This window comes from Photinus pyralis, unplaced genomic scaffold (genome assembly GCF_008802855.1).
Source record: "Photinus pyralis isolate 1611_PpyrPB1 unplaced genomic scaffold, Ppyr1.3 Ppyr1.4_LG6, whole genome shotgun sequence".
Taxonomy (NCBI): Eukaryota; Metazoa; Arthropoda; class Insecta; order Coleoptera; family Lampyridae; genus Photinus; species Photinus pyralis.
This window is the reverse complement of record NW_022170663.1, coordinates 10159394-10187080: the sequence shown is the minus strand read 5'-3', so window position 1 is coordinate 10187080 and position 27687 is coordinate 10159394. Positions and strand designations below refer to the sequence as shown.

At 37.8% G+C, this 27687-nt stretch overlaps 1 protein-coding gene across 4 annotated transcripts in view; it reads left to right on the top strand.

Annotated features, from left to right (window-relative positions):
• Positions 1-27687, top strand: part of LOC116173317 (regulating synaptic membrane exocytosis protein 1) — a 159843-nt gene that overhangs the window by 19552 nt on the left and 112604 nt on the right. Inside the window, exon 1 of one of the 4 annotated variants that reach the window (XM_031490698.1) lies at positions 23502-23870. The exons of the other annotated variants lie outside the window; for them this stretch is intronic. The gene's annotated coding sequence lies outside the window, so the exon portion shown is untranslated. Of the gene's footprint in view, positions 1-23501; positions 23871-27687 lie in introns of those variants that run through there. 4 annotated transcript variants of the gene reach the window in all.

Here is a 27687-nt window from a genome sequence, read left to right as displayed (position 1 = left end):
TTGCTAGATCACACTATAGTAACTTTATAATATTGTTTGCTTTGTTAGAGTAATTTACTCGCTTTTGGTGTATAAGTCTTTGGTCTTCATAATATAGCAATAAGAACAAATTGTCCTTTTAACAATAAATGTAACGAAAATCAAAATCTAGAAAAAATGATGGTATATTTAATTCCCACACCAAACACAAACGTTTCAAATTCGCGAAAGAAGGTATAAGATGAGTAATACGGAGATAATTCTAACAATGAGGTATACGTATGTCCCCCAGGAGAACGTGTAATTCCAGATGAAAGATTAAGCTTTAAAACGGACAGATAAAAGCTCAAATTACATAAAAATCCTTGCATTTTAAAGCTTTTAAGTGAACCAAATTAACATCAAGTTTAAAACGAACGTTGTTGGCCGATAATACCACCCCATTTAATATGAAGCTAATTTAATATAATGCATTGTAAAACATTTCACTCATCACTATAAGGATAGATGTAGGTAAAACGAGAAACGAAAGCGAACAAATTTCTGAAACCCCCACCTGCGATCACCATATTTTAAATGGTATATGTTTTAATTTTTTAAATGTACATTAAATTTGACTAAATTTTACCAACAATTCATTGAACTGAAATTATGTTTTGAATTGTTTCCTTACCCTTCCTTAGACCGAAACCTCGTTACTTTATGGGTTTCTGCATTTTTTGTGATAAAAATCACGAGAGTGCCAAATGTTGGAAAAGCGAAAGAAATAAGCTATGAAGATAAGCAAAAAGTAGTGATTGAGAAAAATGCTTGCTTCAGACGCTTAAAAATTGGTCACCTCTCCAGGAAATGCAAGAAGAAAGCCCAAAGTGAGTTATGTAACCGTAGTCATTATCAAATTATGTAGTCACCATTTAATAAACGAAGTCATCGAAGGAGCGCAATAAGAAAATGCTGCAAAAATTTGAGAAGAGTTTCTCGCAAATATAGTTTTTGGAAGAAACTGTCGCCACTTGAAAAGTACGATAAGTTCGCAGTAGGACTAAAACCTTTACACGCAGAAATCAAGCGCTTTGTTTTCAAACTATTGGCAAAGACAGAGCTCTATGCAAGGATTTTGTTCTTGACGACCTTGGTTGAGTGAGAAAAAGGAATAGTGCTCTCAGACGTCGGAAAATCTTCGCCGGATATCGATTATTTGGATCGTGTCATAACGGGGAAGGTGGTCAAACTAGAATGTGAACTGTCAGCGATAGAGACCTCCTTTGGATGGACCCCGTGAGGACAATTGCCGAAGTTAATAACGTCTATGGCTAACACAATCGTTTCATTGCTCTCAAACCCGCGAGAACCTTCTGACTTATAGGATCTCGAGACCATAGGCACCCAATACGCAAGAAGTCAAAGGCAGAAAGCGATATGGGTCGGAAAGATAATGGAAGGTACATTGTAGCACTCCCTTGGAATGGAAAAGAGGAGTATCTCCCCACAAATCGATGAAGTGTTCAATTTGTGGGAAAAGGAAGGACTCACCACGGAGATGTGTCAAGAAAATATCGGGCATTTCCTATCTCATCGTCCTGTGAATGGTGATAAAGGACTGTGTTGCCAGTTTTCAACGCATGATGTGATGTTCGAAAAAAACAAGTTTGAAGGAATGTCTTGCGAAGGGACGCACTTTAATTGAGTTGATTCCGTCCACCATACTAGGTTCCAAGAAAACACGGGGGTGTCAGATATTAGGAGAGCTCCAAATTATAAGTGTACGTGAAGAAGATAAGCCAGTCCAGTGCTCTGGATAGTAGCTGTCGAGAGGTGAACATTTATCAGCAAAATCGAGTTGTCTTCGGTCTCCACTGTAGTCGATATCTGCTTGGTGCCACAAAGAATTCTCATTTGTTCATATCCGGACTCTTTTGGTTGAGAAGTTGCTTTTATGTGGATTACTTTCTCACTCCGTTTCATCGCATGAAGAATATGAGAGCTGCAAAGAAAAGGCAAGTGCCATTATGGGAGTTGCAAAAATGGAGTTGAGAGGACGGACGTCATCCTCAGAAATAGTTCCCAGTGTAAATGGAAATTGTGATTCTCTTCATTTCTCTGCTTGAAATGGAATAGAAGAAACGACACTTTTAATGCCCTCATTCGGAGTTTGAAAAGGATGTTACAGATATATTCTCTCCTCAGTGGCAGGAACTTTCGATCCAATGGGATATTTGTCTCCAGTCGCTATTTTTCCCTTAAAATGTGTAGAAAATTTCTCTGAAGTGCCATCAAATTTTTCTTGTCTGTGAGATATTTAATACACAAGAGTGGTAAGGGATGAACGTTTTACGGAAAACATGGCACGAAATATTTACTAAACGTTTTCAGAACGCAGTTGTTATAGTGACTTTGGAGAAAAAGCTGTCCCTATGCTGGGGAGAATTCCATACCCCACAGACCCCCCGCTGTTACGCTCTTCTTCAAAATGTTTAGAACAAATTAGCACGCTAATGCTTACCTTCTTGGAGCTGCCATCAAATTTTCCTACCCTATAAGATATTTTAATACACAAGAGTCCTAAGGGCTGAACGTTTTAACGGAGAGCGTAGCACAGGGGGGTCTGGGGGCGGGGGTATGGACTATCCACCAAGAACGGAATATTTGCTGAAAGTTTTCAGAGTGCAATTGTCATAGTGGCTTTGGGAAAGAGGTAATCTCTGTGCTGGGTGCATTCCATATCCCCTAGACCTCCCCGGTGTTACTCTCTCTCAAAGTGTTTAGTTAGCATGCTTATGATTACTTTCTAGGAAGTGCCATCAAACTTTCCTATGAGATACATCATAGAACATTTAGGTGGAGAACGTAGTACCAACACCCCCAGGAACGGCATATTTGCTGACCGTTTTCAAAACTTAATTCTCATAGTGACATTGGGGAAAATGGAATGCCCTCGATGCTACGATCTGTAACCTTAGGCGATGTCAATTTTTGAAATGTTTTAGTTTCTGGACATGTTTAGTACACAGTTTGTAACTGTTTTATATTATATTTTGTTAAATTAATTACATAGTACTTCCACTGAGGAAGGACAGCGCTAAAGCATCCGAAATATCTGACTACAGAATAAAAGCTTCTGAGCGAATTCCTTTTTTGGGCTTATCCCTACCAATACTCATCTTAATCCCAACAAATACTGGAAAAACTACTTGTAAATAATGTTGACATTAAAATGTATCCCGAATGTGCCAGAACCAACCTAGATCTCTTCTTAACTATTTTCTTTTTATTTTAGTTTTAATGATGTCCTTTAAGCGGGATCTTACCGATAAAACATACCATTCCCTCAAATAAGACCACCAATCTTGTGCGATCTTTACCAAACATTTTTAAGTATGACGCACCTGGTTTAATCACGCGTATAATAATTATTAAGTATTATTATATTGGCAAGCGAAGAACAGCGAAATTGCATTTTTCTCTTTATAGAAACTAATTAACCTTCTGTAAAATTCAGCTTTTAACTTTGTGCTATAAATAAATTTAAAACTTTCTTTAACTCGAGAAAATCAGAATGAACCCTATAATTGATCAACAAGAAGAATAATCAAATCGAGGAAATGTTTGTATAACTCATTGACTCAAACTCGAGGAAATCCATCAATTATGATAAATAAAATATGAGCGCCCTTAATTGGTGCATAAGAAATTCAAATTTCTGGATGATATTGTGATATAATACAACCGAACTCCGGAAAGTATTTTTATTAATAATACGTGTATAATACGGGATCGCGTCCATAATAAAAGTTAATTAAATATTTGACATTCCGCCTCTCAATTCTTGCCGGACTATACGCATCTACTACCCTTATCGCGTGCGTGTTTCTTTTCTGTAAAAATTTTGCCATATTTTATTACATATTTCACATTTTATTTTTATTTTTTTGTATAGGTCAGCCCTTCGCCGGTATTTTGTATTTCGATGCTCTCGCTCGTGTCTCTCCTTTTTATTAACTTTCCGCAAATTCGACTTACGTAAGATCTTATTTTCTCTCGAAAGCTTTATTTATCTCGGTAAATCCCGGAATATAACAACGTTATTTTCTAATGGATCAATGCCAGGTTTTTAGATATGTCAAGTACACTAATGCGGATGTTATCCGCTGGAATTGATTTTGTATATTTACGCTCCGTCGTCGTGTTTTTCTTTTGATTAAGTATCTCATTTCACTATTCGAAGCTGTAAATGACATACGTAAATGAGATTATCAAATTTTTCCACTTTTATCCGTTTTGTGAAGATATTCCGTATCGAGTTACATTCACTCTGGAAGCGACGCTTAAAGTGATGTGATTCCAATAAATTCAAAAAGTTCTTGCCTATTTTAACAATTTCAATTAGTTCAATATCAGTATCTCGATTGCTCATAGTTTAGTCCATTTGATGCCCGACATAATGAAAAATGATTTACGAAAAATTTGAAGCTATGGTTCAGTGTTTAATTGCAAAGTGAATAGATCGAATACTTTGACGGCACCAACCTATACGGAGCCATATTAATAGGATGCAAATTAGTTTTTGCGGAATCAAATGAGAAATGTGTCTGTGTCGCGATCGCGTCAAATTTCCTTCCATCTCATCTATAAAGGACTGGAGAACTGGTATATTAACATGGCTTTAAGTAATTAACGCAACTTTATAAACTTCTAGGACAGAAAATGTTCTTAACAAGCTTTAAGTAGAGATTATTTGTGACGGCAAACACGCTTTCAGTAGTTTCAGAACTTTGATAACCACACTTCACTCCGTTTGGATATTTACCAAAATTGATTTTCTAAAACTTCCCAGATGGTCTTGACGTTAGTTTTCACTATAAAAAACTTTCGCGAAATTTACGCGCGCACGTTACGAGTAGAAATTGCCGCAAAATGGAAAACAAGATAACATTGACAAAATTAATTAGCGATTCGAACCCTCATCTCTGAAACATTTGCGTTTGCCGCTTACCGAAAGGTGGTAGGGATTAATGCTTTACTCTCCTTCCTTTGCAAGGGCCGAGAGCTTCGCATCCGTTTGTCGAAACAGAGATTTCATCGTTATTCTGAATTGAGCGGAGGAAAAAGTTAACGTGTGCTGCACGTATCTTATAATTTGAAAAGGGAGCCGAATGACAGTTACGTCAGGTAGGGGAATTCCTTTCTTATCGAGGTATTCTGGGAGCTTTTAACATGCTCGACCGACGCTGAAAGAGGCAGGCATAAATAAATGATTCGTACTTTACTTTTAAATGATTACGGTGCGGTTAGTTGGTAGCGCAATTTGACTTTGAGTATTGATTTTATATTCCACAACCGCTATGAAATTTAATTAAGGCATTGAAATTTAGATAAAATTTCTAAATTTATATGTATATAGAGAGACCCTCATTTCGATTAAGCAGAATTTCGAATTAAATTCCCCCAATATGTGACTTTGCGTTAATGGTTGTAATCCGTGTAATTATACATCTCCCTAGTAACTATATTGACTCGAACATCTTTATACGAAACTGTCTCTAATATCGTTTGGTTGACAGGTAACACGACACAACTGAGTCTAGTAGAGTAGAAGGTACAAGTCAGTCAAATCGAGAAAACAGACACCGAATAAGACATTTTTTTTCTGGAAATAAGGCATCGTCTCATTTTCGCTCCTGTTGGTTTCAATCTAGAACACGTTGGTACGTTCAGGAACATATTCCAAGCTGATCCAATTTTTGTTTAAACTGAAGGCTTTTCTCGCCCAAACCATTTGTCACAAAAATAGAAAGTTAATATCCGCCATTCTCTAACAAAGGCTGGCGCATGGCGCGTATAACTAAATATGCGTCCATCAACAGCTTCAAAGTTTTAATGAATGTTGTTATAAAGCAGAGTGTGTAAACTACAATATAAAGAGTTTAGCCCGAACGACTCTAAGCCCCTTGTTTCATATAATTAGCTTGCCCATAAATCCTTAGGTGAAGTTAAAACGCTGATGCTAATGACCTATTTTTTACATTTTTAGTTACTTTCAAAAGTTAAAAATTAAAAGAATTGGCGGTCGATTGAAATCCTGCACAGTTTTATCCATAACTTTAAAACATAAAACGATTTTTTGCACTTCCGAGATATTAGTAGAATGGGTGCCATCTTGGATTTTATTTCTAGCTGAGTTCATGGGATTAATTTCAGTCAATCATGGTCATTTATATTGATTTACGGTTTCGCGCTTTGATTAATGTATTTAATTAAGTCATATTTAATTATTTCTTTGAGAACTTAAGTAATTAAATTGGACCAATTGGTGGATTTATTTGCAGTTATTCATTTTATTGGTGTAATTTTGATTTCATTGATTAAATAACTTCAAAATTGTAACCAACTGCGGTATTCGCGGTGAGTGGTACTAATTGGCTGAAAGAGATTTTCACAAAACCGGGATCGCATCAATCTGTGACTATAATAATTGTAAATTGTAAATAAACGTGTGATGTATTAAGGGTGAAACTTTTACTTCCATATGACATAAATTAGGAGGGGTTAGACAAGTTAACCTTCCAAAATCAAATGACCTTGCAAATAAGTATAATCTTACAAATTTTCCAAACGTATTGGAAAAATTGGAAATCACGTGCACGATGATACCTATTTTCGTTCAATTTGGACTTTTGATTTGATCGATTACTTTATTTTTCGATTTAATTTGCGGTTCCTACTTTGTTTCGCCTTTTTTGATTGTGGTTTAGTGGCCACTCTTTTCTGAACTAATCCGAACTTAATATCAAATCTAATAAACATACACAACTCAGTTTTCTACATACAATTGCTAAAAAAATAATAATTACAATGGACCCACCAAATTGGAGGTTATCCTTATTGAATTCGAAATAAAATATTGATTGTTTATCTAACAACTTCAATTTTAGTGGTAAAATTAATTATGTTACAAAACCGCTTTTAATTAACTGACGGCGGATGTCCAAAAAATACAAATCCAGAATTTGCTTACTAAAAAAACAAATATAATTTACGATACTTTGTTCATAAGGATTTTATAATATATAGAATATACAATACCTTTTACGTATAAAACGGTCCTTTAACGGCGACGATCTTAATAAAACTGCAACATGGAGTAAATCCCCCTTACAGTGACAATGTAGTTTTTTAACGATGTATCCTTGTAAGTAAAGTTTACGATCAAGCCAAAATTTTATTAGCAACACGAAATGTCTCTTACATTACGGATAGTAGAAGTTTTCAATATGTAACACTTTGACACCTTGAGTTTTTTATTACAGTTTTTTTATACTGCGGTGGTTATAACAATGTTCCGATATCAAGACAAGAATAAAGCTCCCCTCATTAGCTTCACTATTAACTGAGTTTTTTTATCAATCGCTTGTTGTTTAACGAAATATACCGTTGCACGTAATTAGATTGTGTTTGATCGAGAATAAGAATAATTCCAAATTGGCTAATGTGTAAATTTCTCCTGGAATGACTCACTCAATCTTACTAATCATCACAATCATTATCTCTCAGTCTATTATGACCATCTACAAAATGGCAAATTAGACATCTTTAATTGTTAATTTGGTGGTTCAAAACACGTCTTACCTCGCAATGTAAGTCAACAATACCTATTATAAGATGAAATGCGATACAAATCCCAGACTTTATCGCACTATCGGTCTTCCGAGAGTAATTAAGAAACAAAGACCCTATAGAAACTAAAGACGCAGAACCGGGACCCGAACCAGGAAGTTTTGGTACCACAGCCGAGCTTCAAAGCAAGTGCACCGCGATAATGTACCGAAGAGGGTGTCGAAGAGGGCAGTATGACACTCAACCAATTTGTGAATTTTTACAATGCAAGCTTTGCTAGGGTGTGAAAGTCGAAATCTAGAACGAGTTGAAGACATCTCCTTGGCAAGCATGAGGGTGACTGTATCGAAGCAGGTTAATCATTGAATAAAAGGGCACGGCTCTAATATTAAAAAAGTGCCAAATTCTTGATAAAACAGCTTCCTAGCTCAAACCAAAAATTGCGCTGTGGGAAGAGTGTCTTCAAAAAATGGTAAGTCGTAAGTGTAGGGAAGAAAATTTAAAAAGTTTATTATTTTCCGATGTAGAATAACAATATTCAATAAAAAGTATGTTTCTAGTTGAAAAAATTAAGTTGCCATACCCATACACTTGACTCTTAAGAGGCAGTTATGTGAAAATGTCTCTCCACATCAAGAATATTTTATTTAAATCATTTTTCTATATCTATAAGGTAGTTTCCGCAATAATCGACTCTCTCAAGATAAATGGGGCACTCTGTATATAAATTAAGTGACATTCAAATAAGATTACGAAACTGGTATTCGCAAAGTTTACCTCAAGTCACAAAAGAAATGATCGTGTGGTTTATGCAGGTACAGTTCAACCCCAATAAATCATCCCCCCGAAAGTCATATCTTTTCTAGGCAAAAATGTTTCGTATTATACAGGGTCGGTGATAAGCCTGGAAACGGTCGATTATCTGGGAAAATATACAAGGTTCAAAAAAAAGTTTTATACAAAACATTCGAGGTTCTTTAATGTCTACTAGGCAGTAGTAATTTTAATTATACAGGGTTGGTCATTATTAATTACTATTAATATACAACAGTCATAAAGTCATGGCACACTAATATTTCATTTTTTTAATGGAATACCCTGTATATTAATGGATATTTCATTTTTCTCCCAATTTTGAGCATAATTTGTAAGAAGCATATGTACCCAAATGCAGTCGTTTACGAGTTATCGAGTTTTGAGAATAAAAGGTATTGCTTTTAAATGTATTGAATAAAGAAGAAACAATTGATCTTTATTCAATACATTTTATTCATTCATTCATTAATGATTATTAATTACGAATTTCTTTTGAAAATATTCTTTGGTTATGAAAAGAACCGTTTGTGAAGTTTGTTATGATTGTTTGGAATCATGCAATTGTTTTTTGTACCTTATGCTTATTACAAATTTTGCTTAAAATTGAGAGAAGAATTGAAATATTGGAAAATATATTTTTTGGTGTGCAGCGCCTTTATGAGTAACCCTGTATAATTAAAATTATTACTGACATTGAATAACCCCAAAACTTTTCTATAAAATATATTTCGATATCTATACTTTTGCCGATAAAATCGACAGTTTCCAGACTTATCAGCGACCCCGTATATAACAACATATAACAATGTTCGTGTTTATTACTAATAATTGTCTACGGCCATGCAACATTGCTCCCGGCTAATACTCGTATTTGAATGGATAGCCACTCGGAAACTTCGCTCTTTAATAAAAGGTATTTGAAGAAACAGTGACGTCGCGGCGCTAAAAACTCATATATCACTGTGTTCAAAACGTATCGAACCTTAAAATTTCCCGATGAGGCGCGAGAGGTGGCTTTTGGTGGAGATGCGAAGGGGACATTCATTGCAGCCGTGAATTTTTTCTGTCAGATAGCGTCAGTAATTGGCAATCGGTCTACGTGGGAAGATGTGCAGAGAGCGCTGGCCGGATTTCAGATTTCGTACAATGGCAGAAAAGCTTGAGCAGCCATTTTGCAATAAATTTTGGATAATGGGAAATGTCCTTTTGGCAATAAAACTGATATTTATTTAATAAGGTATGAGCAACAACATTTTAAATGAAAGAATGCCATGAAAATTTTAGGTCGCGTTAAGAGGTTATTATCAGAATCAATTTCACTAATTCTATTCAACATCTGAGATAAATCTTGGGCACAAATCAAAAAATCTGAACATGAAAACTCTATCCGGGTCGTACAATGGATTCAAATAAACACACGATTAATTGATTGACAATAACAAAAATTTATTCCGAAAAACAAAAACCTGAATTATTTAAGGGCACAAGCCCCACACTCCGGCGGTCGTTACAAATAAACAAAGAAAGTCTGAAAATTACTTTTCTTTTTTTAAATAATCCATAAATTGTCCATCACCCATGCTAGTTAGGCACATGTAACACAAACACAACAGGAAACATTATTTCTTTTCTATCACACTGAACTCAATCACACGCGCTGGTTTGTTGAATTAAAGGGAAACATTTCCTTCTTATGGCTATTCAGACGGAAAACACTTTAGACTTTTGTTGAAAACTTCAAGTACCAAAACGGTTTCATTATGCATTACAACTGCTTTTCCAAAATCAACGTAACTTTCTTCCGTTAACGGACAAACGGCATTAAACCTCACACGAACTTTAACTTATCTGCATTTGCACAGATTATTCTGATTCCGACGAAACTGCGTCTTCAAATAACTAAAAAGGCCAATTACTTGGCTAATTTACCGAATGAGACAGCCGCCTTAATCTAATAAGCTTCGTGTTTCTCTTTGATTTCGTATTTATCAGTACGGTACCTCCACTAAATCATTATACTTCTATTTCCGCACATTTCAAACGTAACCCCCAATAAGGACGGCTTGAGATGTCCCCTCTTCCATAACAAAGTTACGCCCAAAGGAAATCGTGCACCTGTATCCTTTGTTATCAACGCCAAACACACGCGCGTCTTGTTATCAATTAACTTTCGCGATAACAACGCCCTAATCACAAAACGACCAGATGTTTCTTACATTCTAACACGCAAATTCATATTTTACAATTTAAATAAACAAATTTAAACAAGAAATCAAGCACTTCAAAAAATTCTAAAATGGAAAAATAGACACTAAAACAACAAATTCCGATTAAATAAACCAATTCCTGAAATTATGTGGATTTAAATTTAATTAAAACGTCAGGATATACAGGGTGACTCGTTACTATCAGTATTATTAAAAACGGCGATCACAATAGGCACCTTGCTCGAGCTCGGAAGTTAAAAAGCGGGAGGATTCAACCCCAAACTTGTTTACAGTTCGCGTTAAATTTAATATTTGGTTTAATAAATTTGTACAAAGTTTTGTTAATGTTTTCTTCGATTGTGCTATATTGGCTATTCAAACTTTAACCATATGGTACATAAAGATATAAAGATTTGACCAATCGCCGCCGTCCATTTAATTTATTTAAACAATAACACTCAAAAACGCGTTATTCCTTCCTTTGTCGATCTTCGATAATTTCGGAATTATAGGAAGACCTGTTTGATCAACCCCTTTTAATGTAAAGAGTAAATTAGGCTCGATTTCACTTCGTACGAACAGGAATAATTTAGGTTGAAGCCTTAGTTGTGATGAACTCAAGTAAAAATAGTTACTCGACTGTAGAAAAAAGTACCTGTATCGATGTTCATTTGGTGTAACAAATTTGCATGGGTCGTTCTCCCCTTTTCCACGACTTTTTTCCTCTAAAAATAAAACACTTATTGTAACTTCTTTTGAGAAAAAGATGTGCCAAAACGCTACATAAGAAAACTCTAAAGAAGTCACAACATAATAAATTGATTTGTCAAATTTTACTAAAGGGAATCGCAGTTTCTTTTGAGTACCCATAGCATTGTTTGCGATAATGAGTTGTGCTTCTTTTGTGTAGTTAGTGGCTGCGTGATTTCGCAAACTACAGTGTGAGTTGCGTTATATGAGCAGTAAGTACTGTAAAAATATGTTTCTTTTAAATATATATATTAATTATAGACTTCAAAGTACAAAAAAACTAAACAAAAATAGAAGAACTAATACAGTTTAGTTTAGTGTGGACCATGTTCATTTAGGGGTAAGAAAGTAAAACTCGTTTCTTTCGTGCAAGCATGAATTCCCCGCTAAAGCGCTTATGCGAACCAGTTTAGCGTCACATCAGTAAATTTCATTTCCCTCTTATTTCTTTATAAAAACCAAACTCTAAATACACCCCACCTCCCACATTCGGTTAAAGAAATGTAAAAGGGATCACGTTTTCCGCGATTTACTACCCCGCTTTTCTTAAATAATCCCGAATTTTCTACGAACTCCACGAATTCTTATCCTTAAAGCGCACTGATCCATATGTTTTAGAAGAGATTTCGATGTCTCGTTCGTATTAATCGAAATGGATGGATTTAACACAATTCCATTGTTACGCCTATGTCGGAATGTTTGTTAGTACTAATTATTCGGCGAGAGCTAATTAAGGTAGTGGAGATTGCATCGTACAATTTCATCTCAATATCTTAATTAAATCTGTAGACGCTACTTGAAATTTAAATTTAATGTAGTCTAATTGGAAGCGAAGGAATTGAAGGGTTTGCAAACATCGATATTAATATAAGATTGTACACTGTAAAAGCGGGGATTTTATTAGTACTTGAAGATTTAATGATAACTTGGGTAGCAATATTTTTTCTCCAACTGTAACGAATTTACTTATGTAAACAGTCAAAACTGAGCTAATTAACGAAAGCTTACAGTTTGTATACTTCACGAGTGTAATTAAGCATACCATATCTCTCTTTACCTAACCTGGTGTAACTTGAATACTACACTTGCAGCTAAAGACTTGGTAGCGTAAGATCACTCGAGAATGGAAATTTTCTCCAAGGCGCCAGTACTGCAATTTTACTCTTCTTCGTTAGTCCTTACGCCCTTTCAGGCGTTGGATGTGGGCTTCTTGTCCTGTACCCCATTCTTCCATTCTTTCCTGTCTCTTGCTAAGATTTTCATTTTTTCTACCGTCTTTCCTCTTTCCATCCCTATTTCTCGGATTGCGCCATCCATTTTGTTCTTCTCCCCTATGCTTCTTCCTTGGTTTGCCCATCTCGATTATTCTTCTTGGAAGTCTGTCTCGTTCCACTTCCATCCTGACTATATGCAGGAACCAGTTCAGTGGTTTCTTTTTTATTTTTTCCGTTATTAGCGCTTGTTCTGCTATTTCTCTGATCATGTCATTTCTTACCCTGTCCCACTTGGCTTTTCCAGCAATTTTTCTGAGATGTTTCATTTCCATAGCATTTTCTTTACTTTTCGTCTTTTTCCTTAGTGTCCAGTTTTCACAGGCGTATGTAATAGTCATTTTTATGTCCTAGTATTTTTTGTTTATTGAGTAATATATTCTTGTTGATTTATTAGTTCTTTTTCTTAACGCCGCTTCTATTTTCCCATCCTCCGTTATTATACTTCCCAAAAATTCGTATGTTGTTACCCTTTCCAATAATTTATTCTTACATTTGATTCCTTTGTCGATATGTGTTTCTTTTTCATTTATGATCATTATTTTTGTTTTGTTTGTATTTATTTCATTTTCATGTTTTCAATTTCCTTTGTCTAGGTGTTTACTAAATTTTGCATTTTGTCTTTCTTATTTCATATTAATACCACATTGTCTGCGTATAACAGGCTGCTCACTTTAACTGCTTCTATAGGTGCCTGTGCCAGCTTTGTACATAAGAATGATAAAAAGTAGAGGGAATTATGCTGTCATCTTGTTTTATTCCCTTATTCATTTAATCTTTGTCCCGCCATCTGCACTCTTGCTCTTATACTGTTTCATACGTACTTCTTACTGACTTTATCAACATGTTGGGTATTTCCAGTTCTCCCAGGGATTTCCATATTTCTCTGCTATCTACCGTATCGAACGCTGCTCTTCTCTCTTTCTCTCTATAGATTTCTTAATATGTATATGTTGTTGTTTGTCTGTCTGTTCGGTCTGAATGCTGCCTGTTCCTCTCCCAGTTTCGGTTACACGTACTCTCTTAATCTTTTTTCTAATATTTTTGTATATATCTTGTACTTGGTTTGGGCTAAGCAGATTGGCTGCAGTTATTTTCCCAGTCCCTCGGGATTTTTTCCTTCTTTACAGATCTCCCATATACATTCTATTCCTTTTCCTCACATCCATTTGATCATCTCCGGTGCAATACTGTCTTCTCCACTTGCTTTTCCAATTTGACACATGGCTATTCTTGTCTTCCATCTCATCTACATTTGACATCCAAAGTGTCAGGTACATTCCAGCTTCAGCTAACAATTGAGCTGACTTTGCTCGACAATTTTTGTACTCCTCCACGGTAGCTTCTTTGACGTACAAAGAATTATTATATTCATATATGATATTCTAACACTGCTCCAAGGATAAAGGAACATCAAACTCTTGTAACGGTATTCTACTAAGTTTTGTTTAGATTCATCTTTCCACCAAAGAAATCTGATACAATCTCTATCTTGTCCATTCACTTCAAACACCTGGAAGGCTTTGCAAATATCAGAAACAGATCCCACTGTTATTTCTAGAAAGTAAAAACACATCAGGAATCATGCTGATAACGTTATTTCCTTTCTTGAGATACTCGTTCAATGAAGGTCCTTTTCCAACCTTACATGAGGCATCAAAAACAGGCCTGACCGGGGTAGTAGAACTGCTCATTTTGATCACTGTTGACATAGTGAACTTCTTCTTTCTTGTCACACACTAATAGAGTTGATTTCTTCGATGAAGTCTTCCTCTTTCCAAAATTGAATCAATTTAGAACATCCAAACTTTGAGTAGCATGGTTTAGATGTGACCTTGCAACTTCATAATTTGTAAGCAATGGTGGATGGTTATCTATCCAAGGAAGGGATACAACATATCTCCCATCTGCATTCTTGGTCAAAGAGTTGAAGAACCTTTGGTTATCTTCCTGTTCTTGTTGTTCCACAGATATCACATCAGTTTCATTTTGAATTCCAAGCAGGTCGAGACCCAAAAGCTGTGAAACGGATGCATCATGAATAGCCATAGACAGTATACACATTGATAAGTTATTATCTTCCCTTTCACCCATCCTCCCACATAAAGTCCAAGCTAACTTAGTTTCAATTGCTGCGACTTCATTGGAAAGTGTCATCTTTTTGCCCGTCAGAAGTCTCCCATAGACGTCTGCACCAAGTAAGATTCCAATTGGAGGGTAGCCATCACTCACATCTGACTTTATTCTTTTCCTGTTCAACTCTTACAATAAAGTTACTTGAAACATGTGGGATAAAGTTGCAGATTTCGTCAAGTACTCCAATGATACATGGATATTCTTTTCCACTAATCTTGTCCAATGTCACATGATGTATATTGTGAGTGGTCACTTCCGTTTGAGTGCCTCCAATGAGTAATTTTGCTTGTCCCCTTTACTTCCAGTCCTAGATCTTCAGCGGTTGACTTCAAAATGTAGGATCTTTGGAAGCCGCTGGCGTGTCTTTTCCTTAGTTCCACATCTTGCTCGAACTAGAAGAGTCTGCAGAGCTTCTCATTGATACAAGCCTGATTCTCGCATCCGGACTTACTTTTGGCAGTGGTAGATATAGTAGAATCTGTAAGTTTCCCTTTTGCCTTAGCAGCAAGGGACAACACATCACAGGATAATGTTTTCCACTAGAAATGAACCAGTTAAGACTCTTGTTATTCTTGCAAAATTTAGCCGGATGTCCCCTCTTGAAATAGGAAAAACCGACTTGTTTTTCTTTTAGTACAACGCTTTTCTTCTCAACTGGTAATTTCATAGCAGTACTACGTTCTTTGCTTCCACGACTCTTCTCAGAAAATAAACAAAATTGATCTCCGTCATCACAAGAAGCTAAGGTTGGGGTATACTGAAATAATTTGTTTTTAACTTGAACTTTTTTTTCTTTGGTTTGACCTCCATTCCAAATCCTTTTCGAGCCAAACTAATCTTCTGTTGGATCTCCACTTCCTTATCCAGAAATTCCATGAGTAGGTTTAGTCGGTTCCTCGAAGGCGTATCTTTACTTCCATCATGGATAGTCAGAGAACTACGCTGCCTTGTCAAAAGAATCTCTTCTGGTAGACTTGACTCAACTAATGGATAAAGCCATGTGGCAGGATCAGCTTTCTCAAGATTAAGTGAAAAGGGATCTTGTCATTTGAATTCACATTGGAAATTACCAACTTCAGTATTCATTCCCGTATATTCGTTTAAGAGCTTCAACTACCTTCGGATAGTTTTCATTTGACTGGGGGGTAGCTGCTTGCTATTTCATGTGCGTCGGTTCCAGGTAACAGTGCCTGAAGTAAATACTTATCACTGCCATGTGAAGAACCATCCTGGTCAATTTTGTCAAATTGAGCCCAATATCCTAGCCAATCCTTGAAATCTTCCTGAAAATTTTTTCAACTCGATCTTGGGCAGTCGAAATCCTCTTGCTCCACCTTCAGATCCAAATGTAAAACTGGATGGGGGCAATACGACTGGTACCAAAGATCCTATGATTTCCTCAGGTTTAGAACAAGTCGCCGTTATTTTCTGTCTCATTTCTATAATAGCTTCATATTCTGTGTCTTGATCCATTTCGTCAACTCCATTATCCACCATTTGACCTAAAATCTTTAGGTTTAACTCTGCCAAGCTAATCTGTTCCTTATTCAGCGTCTTCAGGACAAATTGAATTCTTTCCTATTTAGCTCAGCTATCCTCTTTTTAGCTCCATTCCGAACTGGGCGTCCGGGTCTCTGAAGAGCATCCATGGTAGGTACGTTTCAAAAATCAGGGGTTACCAAATGTTATGTTAGAGTGAACACTCTTATCTTTACATAACTTATTTATTTATTTATGTTATTTATTTGTCTATTTTTGAGTGGGCGGGATTTCAGCCAAGGCGGCTCTACCAACCCAACCCACTATACATTCATAAATATCCATGCCCGAACCCGGATTCGAACCAGGGTCCCTTAGCACCATAGTCTAGTTTCACTGAACTGCGCCACACGAGCCGGCTAATAATGTGGACAACACTATGATACTTAATATTTATTGACATATGACCACAGAATAAGGTATTCTGTGCATATGACATTTTTCAGTTAGGCAGCAAAAACCACAACTTAAATGTTGATGTATCCAGTCCGGCTGTGGAGAGTCTCTGCTTCATCACCAGGGTAGCTGATGAGCCAGGGAATGGGGTTCTTTAAAAGGTAAAAGTAATAATTCAAAGGCTGAACCCAAGTAAACCTTCCGTCCAAGCACAAGTTTGCAGAAAAGCGGGAAAATAAGCGTCCCTTAAATCTCCCCCCTTTTGAAGTGCGAGTCAATTACAAATTTGTTTAGTTTTCTCAAGTTTAAAATAAACCGTTTGTCTACTAAAAATATAGGTGGTACAAAGTGACCGGCTACTGGCTTATGTCTGGGGATTGCGCCGAGAGAGATCACTGACCGCGTCTCAGTAGAGAAGCTTCGCCTACGGACCACTTTTTATAGAGCCGTTGAACAGAAAGGAATTTTGTATCCATCAATCAAAGATTTAAATAGTTGCAGACGGCCGGAAAAAGTGAGGTGGTAACTTACCCTTAACATTTGTGATAAGTCGATTTCCTTTGCGGATATGAGGTTTCCGCGACGTCTGCCTAGCCGGGCTTCTCCTGTTTAAATGCCCATTAGCTGCTCTCCAACTGTTTTTTTCTGAGGGGCGCAAAGGCTGCAAAAGAGGTGTAGGTGGGGGCAGTTGGGCAGGCTGGAGATCTTCCCCGATTTTTTTTATGTGTTTGGGCCTTGAATTTTTCCATTAAGGGGAAAATGAGCTGACGCCGTTTGGAAGAGATCTCGTTGAACAAGCGACTTGAATCTGCCACACTGGGCAAGATCCGACTTTCCTTGGGTCAATTGAGTTCCTCTTCCAAAAAGACGTTAATGGCGTCCCCTAAAGCACCCAAAATTTTACTCAGTTGCGTTTGGTACTGTGAGCGTGTTTCGTCCCTGATTTTGCATACCTGAGGAGCAGCAATCTGCAATTTTCAATTCGTATTTGTTGGAGAGACGATCATATTTGTGTGAGGCCGTGAGAAAGAATGTGGGGCCATATTGGTTCCGGATGCAAATTGAAAGTTTTCTGTTTGCTAGGGTTCGGGCCCAATAGCTTGCGAGTATCCTCCGAGAGGCCTGTATCGTCCCGGTGTAGTCGGATTGGAGACTCATCCAGAGTTACGTCGCGCCACTGGGGCCTACTCCGAGGGCGATCTTTACGAAAGCGAGTGTGTGTGTGTGGAAGAGGCTGATGTACTCACTGCTCTAAAATTACGAGCTCCCGCCTCTAGTTTCCCATTGCTAAAAGAAGGTAGTTAGTGACTACTTACGTCTTAAAACGCTTTGGCCGTGCCGTACCAAATTAGATAACAATGGAAAGTACTAGTAACCTGCACTGTGAGTGCAATAGAAACGAATGACCTCAGTAACCGCTGACGCGACATGCATGACCACACAGGCGGCGCATGTGTTTTCCGCTTAAGTGCGCGGAGACTAGTCAGGGACGGACTACATTGTATTCGAACTGGACGCTAGTATAATTAGAATAACAGTAACAAAGCGATGTGAATAAATTATTAAAATTGCCACATTGATATGTGACGCAAAACAGCGAAACTATAAGTCAATGGTGCATTATTTGAAATAATTTATTTAAAAGTTTCCGTTCATAATTTTTTAAAGGGCTGTATATTTTCAGAGACGTTTTTGTTTCCATCCGGAGCGGAAGATCTACTATGACAACATTACAATTTAATGGAAGAATTTTTCTTAGATAAATTCACGATATTTGCTTTGGAAACAAGATAAAGGTAAAACGGGTATTCCCACGGGGGACATCTTTGAATAGTAGGAAAATGTTCATGAGGGAGTCGCTTATATTAAAATAATACTTATAATCTTGCTTGAAATCTGAATTCAGACCAGGCATTAGATACTTGTCATTTATATAAACTGCATAATACACTAATTACTCACCCCGTAACTTCGCATCCATTAGGTATATGCACAGAAAATGAAACCATCAGCACATTTAGGTATATAAACCACCAGAGCCATACTCCCATTCCCTATCTTCAGGCCAAATGGTACCTTTTCTACAGTTTCTATCACAATTATCCTCACGGTTATAAACAACCACCAACCATTCGCGCTCTACGACCTGGACCGGAACAACCCGCCTAACTTATTCCAAGCAATAATTAAATAGGGGCGATTTTTCCCCAAGGGTAAATTTACAAAGAAATACACAAACAAAAGCAATGGCATTAATTTTATATACAAATAGCGTTTTAAATATTAATTACCATCATTTGTAAATGCCACTTGCGTTCCTAGAACGACTATTAAATTTCATTTAGTATCCGTTTAATTTTGACGTAAGGACATTTATAAATCCTTACGGTATTCTCGAAGCTTATCTGTACATTCACTTTATTGCCATTGATTCCGATATCGTGGAACGCTTTTCTCGAGACGAATTCTATTTTTCTGTGTGGAGTAACACAAAATGATACAAAGTAAACGTTTACGGCTACGGTGATAAAGAGTAGGTGATGAAATAGAAATATCAACTCCAAAATCCTAGTATATCAAAGAAATGGAATGCTTACTTTTCAATGCAGTACAAATGAACTACAATCAGTAACAACGTAACACTTTTATGGCAGTCACTTCCGAGGCTGGCATTATTGTTTACTCGCTAAACGCTGGCTCATCGATCTGTTATTATTAGACGAATTTTCCCTTTATTATCAATGTAAATATGGAGTAGGGTTTTCGATGATAAAAATTCAAATATCAACAACTCATACCCTCCAAAGCGGGGACTAGCAGCTGCAATAAATGCGGAATAAATGTGGCAGTTTTGTTTACTTTCTTGGAAATACTGTGAAAGCCTTCGTCCGCAATATGACTATCTCGATGAAGATGATGTCTCGCTCTTGGCTTGGATTTCTTTCTTCGGGATCCGCCTAATGGACCGATTGGCTTATGAGTGCTTTTGCGAAAACGACTAGCGTAGCTTCGACACCGCGTACAGTCGTCTCAAGAATAATCCATTCCCACCTATTTACAAACATATTTATAGGTAGGTACCGTATTTTATCTGTCGACCTCATAAGGGCTGTATCTAACAACCTCTGTAACGAAGCACCCAGTTTTCATACCGGAATTTATGAATACACCGTACCGCTACCAGCTCTAATAACCACTCGGTATATATGAAAGTTCGTTACCAATACAACTGTAGCTTCCGGATTTATTTATTTCTTTTAGGGGTGAGAACTAGAAGGGAAAACTAATACTGATAAGGATACTAGTTCCGTATATGATCAGTTTTATAATTGTTCCCGCATTGTTATTGTAGCATCCTCAGCTGTGGCGAACCAGTGGAGAAATTAATATTTTATGATTTCAGTTCCCTTCGTCCATTAAAATCCAACGATGGTTTCCAATGTTAATTCAAAACTAGGATAGAATCCGGCAAAGTCGCGCGTAGAGACATTTTGCCTGACACGAGAAATTCAAAGAGACAGTGGCTGTTAATTAGAATTATGAATTTAGATATTTCATCTTACCTATTTTGGTGAGTATAATTAACTATAGCTAATTAATGATGTTACCACAGTGTTGGCCAAATTAATCGTATCGGGTACTTCCAGATGCGCGCCTGATTAAGAGAAATACGGAAAAAGATCGGCCGGAATTTCTGACGTTTTATCTTCGTATTTTGGGAAGTTTATAGAAGATAACAGCATGATTTAGGGGGGATCTTTCGATTTTTCGTCGTGTTGCATAGAGCATTGGGAAGGTAAGCGCATGATACTTTCCATTCCGTTAATTATAAGGGGAGTATTGCTCTGCCTTTCCTGTATTGGATTTCCCGTAGCTACCGCTAATTAATTTATGCTTTATTTCTGCCGTTCCAGTTAGAGCAATAATGCCGTAATTCTGTTCTAGTTACTTCTCTGGACGTAACGGCCCGCCGAAATCTGGACTAAGCCGTTTCTTCAACTGACTGTCTTCGGCTACCGATTGTGCCTAGCCTCCGAGACCGTTCCGAAACCGCCGACCTTGGCCAGAAGCAAGGGTTTAATCTTCTGGTGGCGCTCGAATCAGTCCGTCCGGTCCACCGACATCGCATTCACGTTGCCGCCGACTGCCGCTACTTTCGCCCGCTGGTGTGATTTAATTGTAAATGTAAAATGTATATGTACTAATTTTTCTTTTAATTACATATTCACTTTCAGTCATCTTGTTAGTTTTCATGCCCTTTGAACGCGGACTCCCTTCCCGGCCATTCTGCCCTCCCCTCCGTCTCGCTCCCAATCCATTTAACAGGATACAGTCGATTGAACCGCCGCGCCAGCTCGGATACAAACTTTAAGTTTAACGAAAACCCAAATTTCAAATTGAAAAAATCACCTTCGCTTCTATAACTTGCAACTAATTGCGTATGTACTAACTTTGGACGGCAATCGGAAACTATTCCTGTATTACTTCTTCTCTTCTTAATGTAACTGACGAACAAGACTTTGAAACACCGGTTGACTACCGGAAAAGTGCGTATTTGAATTTAGACGCAATGGACTGTTACGTACGCTGTCAAATTAACCACCTCCATCATAATTGTTCATCTTCGGCAAGATCCGACCAAATGCAAGTACTTATTTACGTCACACTTATCTACAACTTTGCACATGTGCCATCATTTATCTAAATCAATTAAATTTTACTTTGATAAAGTCCCCCCTAAATTCATCTATTTGTAACAAAATTCTATCTGATTTATTGAAATGAGAAATGTCCACATCAACATTGATCGAGACATTAATCCTCCTTTAGGGGTTGGTCACGTTGTACAAACACATTCATTATACACCACAGAAAAACGGGGGAAGCTTTTATTCCTTTAATTTTAAAATAAAAAGTCCATGTAATTGATAACACAGTATTTATACGTTATTCTACTCATGTTTTCAGTTGGAGCATGATGAATCCAATTACAAATGTACAGGCCAGTTGCGAATTGATGAGAGGTTGGTGTTGTAAAATTTTCTAATTATGGAACCGGAACCTCCCTAAAGTTCCAGTACATCAGCGAAATTAGTGGATTATAAAACTAACGTGCAAACTAACGTAAAGGCGTGCAAATACATTTTTGATTTAAATTAAAGGCGATATCCCCCGAAATCAAACGATCACCCTTATCGTTAGTTTCACTATCGACTAATTTTCCTAATTTAATTTAAATTAAAATTCGATTACTTCATTCAGTGTTTTATAGATCGAATTAAATTTTGCTGAAAGTCTCTGCACCTATAGGGTGTCCATAGTGATCATATTGGTGAGGTTAGAATAAACAAACAATTTCAGTACAGGGTTTGCGAAAGAATATAAGTAAAGGGCCATGTATTTAATTAGCGCAATGGAAAAAGAATATCAAAGAATTTTTACGGAAGCGAAACGACAGAAATGTGTTTAGGGTTGCGAATAATTGGGCAATTTCCTCATTTAATTGTTGTGCGCGTGCCGCATGAGCAGCAATAACGGTTTGTGTAATTTATACCGCCCTAGAGCAAATATTGCAGTTTGCGCTTATATTACATTAGTACTGAAACCAAATACGCCATGTTTAATATTGTATTTCGTGGAGAAAATCCAATTTGTCACTCAGTATGTGTATTAATTGCAGAATGTTGGAGTCCTGACTGTGACAATGTTTGGGATGTAATAAAAATAATGTAGTGCTTCGTAAATGCTTCTTCCAACTCGATATACCAGCTTCTATAAAAATTATGCAAAATGTTAAATGGATTAGCAATGAATTAGATGCCTAATCTATGTATATTTAGTCGCAGGATTATTATAATGAAATAAATCATTGGCTAAATTAATGATCTTGGGATTCCTAAAAAAATTACGCCTATGATTACTACACATACAAACTAAGATTTTTGTTAAATTAAAAATGCCTTCAATAAGGCGTTTGGGGTTTAATTCTCTACACAGAAATTGTAATGATTTTTGTATGTAGATATTATATTAAACAACAAGATTCCTAACACAGATATTGCTTATGTAAATATAGGTAAATGTACAGCTATTTTTGGGTATCTATTGTACAACAGGTTTTGAAAAGCGCAGTTGCCACATGAATATAACGGTTTGTCACACTAGTGTTTGAAACGTGTAGTACACTATAGTTTTTCTACACTTGTTGTTAAAGGTTGTATTAATTGAACTTGTTATAGCTTCGTTATTTCAAGTTCACTCATCAGCCTTGAACGTACATCTAAGAATCTATTATATAAGATGAGAAAATTAATTTAATTAAATTTGTTTACATGAGAAATCATATTTAACTTGAACCTCCAAAGGCAACTCCACGTAAATCCTTCTTGGATCCCACGTTATATGTGTACTGAGAGCTGTCAATGGAATTTTTAACTCAGTTGTACTAAAGAACTCGTAATAATTAAGGAAACTAATAATTTTCAAGTGGAAGTTATAAGTTTAATGTAATTTGAGATAAATTTATGCCAAACTTTCTTTAGAAAATTGCAAGAATTATTAATTAATTTAGCTACAAATGCAAGCAACGTGTTTACAGTATTTAGCATGTGAAACATGGTTACTACTTTTAAACCCGGCGTTCACATCGATTTTGCGTGTGTGCATTGTCGAAGAAGACGTAGAAAAACATTTTCCAATATCAAGGGGAAACAATGACGCCTCGATTTGATTTTAACCGTATATATAATCCAGTACAGTCTGCATATACGAGACATGTTATCACTCATAATTTTGGACAGCGGGTAGGGCGTATTTCATCAAGTTTGCGAAAATAAAGCGATACCCACGACATCGGGCATGTAATTTGTAAATAAGTAGCTATCTTCAAGTGGCACTGGATATATAAAAGCGAAATAAACGGATAATGAGTTTCTAAAATGACGTAAACACTCGAGGTGGTGTGGTTTTGGCTCGACTAATTAACAAAGTGCGTGTTAGCAACGGAGTATCCAATTAAGAAAAGTAAACGAGTGGGTAATTATTGTTTCGTTATGAGGATTGTCGGTTTCTTTCAAGTGTAGAAAGAAACAATGCAAAGTGTAGAGTTATAGAAGAGCTTCATTTTAATTAATCATAGCGAAGTACAAACGGTTATTAGCAGGTATAAAGTGGCGCTTACTCGAATTGTAATATTAACAGTAACACAATTCGAGCATGTACTTAATAGGACCCACTTTTTAGGCTACATTTGTAGTTCTGATAGTCCAGTAACTGTTGGAACCCAACGTCTCCAATTCAAATCCTTCTCATACTTTGTAAGGCATATCGAAAACGGGGTTTCAAATAAATCCAGGCGAATTAAAGCTGTTGACACAATCAACAAGCTTAAATCGACAATGCTCTTTAACAAACATAGGTAATTGTAGGTGCATATATCTAATCAATAACGTAGATGAGGGGAATAATAGTATCCTTTCTCTTAAATTGAAAAAAAATAAGCCGAAAATCATTAAAAAGTCCATTCTGTCTCTCTTTTTCACACAGGTAATACTTCTCCGATTTGTTCGCTGCATCTGATCGAATAGATACTGCATTTTCATAACATGAAATAGTCAAAAAGTGGAAACTTGAGATTTTTGAAGCTTAGAAATAGGCCTATTGGTTTTCTTGATTTGTGTCTTCTTTCTCGTAAGACGTTGGCGAAAGGCTTGCAGGATTCTGTAGGGCTCCGTCTCTCCGTGGCATGAATTTAGAGCTTTCTTGGCTTTACTTAAGGGGTATGTGGTTACTCCTCCGTTCTAAGTGCGTTCGTGGGTTTTTTGGAGTTCGTTTGAATTTCTTCCTGATTTAACTGGGCGTCTTAGGGTGTCAGTGAAGCGTAGTAGATACGGTATTATATCCGGTATGAAGGTCTGGGCTGTGATGGTTGCCCTCTCGTCCGTGGTACAATCATTGATGGTACTTAGTTCTCTTCCCGTTGAGTGGTAGGCGGATGTATATCCCGAAGCGTTACATTTAGTGGCGTTCATCACAAAACTAAATGGTGTTAGTTTGCCCGGACAGTGGGCGTGGTCGTATTTTACCAGTATAGCCAGCAGTGCAAATAATTTCACCCAACGTGTGACGATATCCTCCACGATCAGTATCCACGTTTCTTTGGTTTTTGTTTCGGATAGCTCAATGGATATAATTTCGAATCGCCTAGCAGGAGCTGGGGTCTGCAATAGTCCTGCCGGTTTTGGTTGGTGGCTTGGTATCGCTGGCTCTAGTACTTCCTCAAGTATTCGATAATGTGTTTCCGCATGTCCGTCCAACAGTAGGAGCTGGAAATTCTCTGAAGGTTTTTTTCTGCGCCGGCGGTGGGGCATCGTGGAATTCGTGAGGAATCGGGTACTCCTGTGAGATCACTCCCTGGAGGGAATCAGTCGTATTTGCGTTCGGACTTCCGAAGTGATCGATTATTTTCTTGATCACAGGGCCCTTTGAAAGTCGTGAAGGTTGGTCGATTTATGCCGCGCACAGAAGACATCCTGTTCGCGTGTCTTCGGTAAATGATTATCTGAATAATGTATCTTGCCAATAACATTCAGGTATATTGAGGATGATTATAGCGGCATGAATGAAAGCTATAACGAGGAGCGTTCGATTCCTAGCTTTTGGCATTAGAATGACTCCGTGAGGACGGTTCTGTCCTTCAACGTGACTGGTCACACGGTGATAAGCACGTGTTGCGGACGCGGTCTCCTGTCGCCCAGGATTATGTTCAATTCTTAGGTCACGAAAGAAAAATTCGCGGCACGTGTGGCCGGCGATGCTTTACCGTGCGCTTATGTCGAGGTACGCACTTCTCGTAGCACTTAACACTTTTATTATTTAGTATACTTGCGCGGCCCTTATTCGTTGTTGGCAGTTCGGACATTCTCTGCGTTTATTCCAGAAGCAGCGATTACGTTACCTGGTGGTGTCTTCTGTACGTTTTCGGCACTCGGCCCCGGTGTGACTTAGGTATTTGCAGTAGGCACAGCGTGGTTTCTTTGGGGTGTCTTACTTTTAGATAGACTTGAGTTGCGGTGGCTGGTCAACGTAGCGGTGCCGTCCTTCGCGTAGTTCCGTGGCGGACGCGCCGATGGAGATGTCCGTAAACCATGTAGAGTTATAGTGTCTTGTTGATGTCCTCGTCGATCCTTGCAAGTATGGAACAGGCGGTGGATAATTCCGTCTTGCCTGTTGCGCTTTTTTGCGTTCGGAAGAGCTGTGCCGCTTTCTTTGGGCGAAACGCAGGAAAGTGGCATCCTACCAGGAGATGATGAACTTCTTGACTCGCAGCCACTACGCGACCGCTTCGTCTCCAGCAGCATGGCGAGTCCGCGTAGGGCGTTTTCGTCCGACGCAGTTACTATATGTCGAGGTAATGTCAATTAATGCCTGGACGTCTCCGGATCCGTTGAACCGGGCGGTGTATTCCGTGAATTATCCTCCGGTGGTGGGCTGCGTCTGCTCGATTGTTTTCAATAGCTCTTTGATAATGACCTCGGACATCCGAATAGTTACAGTGTGCGCGTCTTCTTTTCGGTGCATCTTTGATTTTGGTCTAATGATCGGTGACGTTCTATAAAATATGAGCCCCAAGTTGGGCGCCGCTTGTGGGCGTGAATAATAGAAAAAAAAACCCACAACTTGGAGAATAAGTTTATTTACACTTACTTTAGAGCATCTCCCATAATGGCATTTGCCTTTTTCTTGCAGCTCTCTTATTCTTCATGCGATGAAACGCATAAAAGCAATTTCTCATCTTCTGCGCAACAGGATCTGGATGTACAATTGAGACCGAAGGTAACTCGATTGTGCTGCTAAATTTTCACTTCCCGACAGCTACCATATCCTTCCCACAGAGAAGCTCCTGGAATGGCTTGTTTTCTTGACGTAGGTACACTTTTGATTTGAAATCAACTCAATCAAATTGGGTCCCTGAGCAAGAAACTTGTTTTTTCTCGAATATGAAATCATGCGTCGAAAACTAGCCGCACGGAAGTAGTACCACTGTGGAGGTAGGAAATGTCCAACATCTCCGTAATGAGTCATTCTTTTTCCCACAAATTGAAGCCTGCATCGTAGTCAATCCACTTAGTTCCATTGTATCTGATTCCATCATCTTCTAACTTACTGTGCGATTTGTGGGGAGATACTCCTCTTTTCGATTCCAAAGGACAACTATCATGCACCCTCCATTATCCTCCCTCTGAACCGTCTTTAAGAAGTTACTAGCATCCATGTCTCTCTCCGCCTTTGACTTCTTACTTATTGGGCCCTTTATGCCGATGGTGTCCAAATTTCGTGTCAGGTCAGGAAGGTCTGACGGGCTTGGGAGCAATGAGACGATTGTGTTAGCCACAGACGTCGCTATCAGTCCCCACTCTAGTTTGACCACCTTCTCAGTTAAAACGTGATTTCGACGTTTGAGGGCATTATTCCATTTTCTTAGAGTCCATTAAACCCAGGCCCTTCAGGATCATAATTGATCCTTGCATAGAGCTCTTCTTTACCAACAGTTTGAAAACAAGGCGCTTGTTTCTCCGTGTAAAGATTTTAGTCCTACTGCGAACTTATCTTCCTTTTCGAGTGACGACAGCTTTCCTCCTTGCGAGAAATTCTTCTCCAATTTTGACACCCATTTCCTTGTTGTGCTGCCTTAGTAGTTCTATAACTGCTTTGACTCTCGGTGTCTCCAATTATCCGAACTGAGACTGCGTTCTCGGTTTCATCAACTATATTAACTTTCAAAGTATTTAGGAGGATACTGAGAGTGACTGATGATACACATTCTGCTCTACTATGGCATCCTCTTTCTTCGGTGACTTCTGAGTATTAATGTGTAACAACATAATTTGATAATGACACCGGTCACATGACACATCCTTTCTTTGAACATCCCAGACAATCTTATTTCTCGAGGTCTGATTCCGCTTCTCCTTCCTACG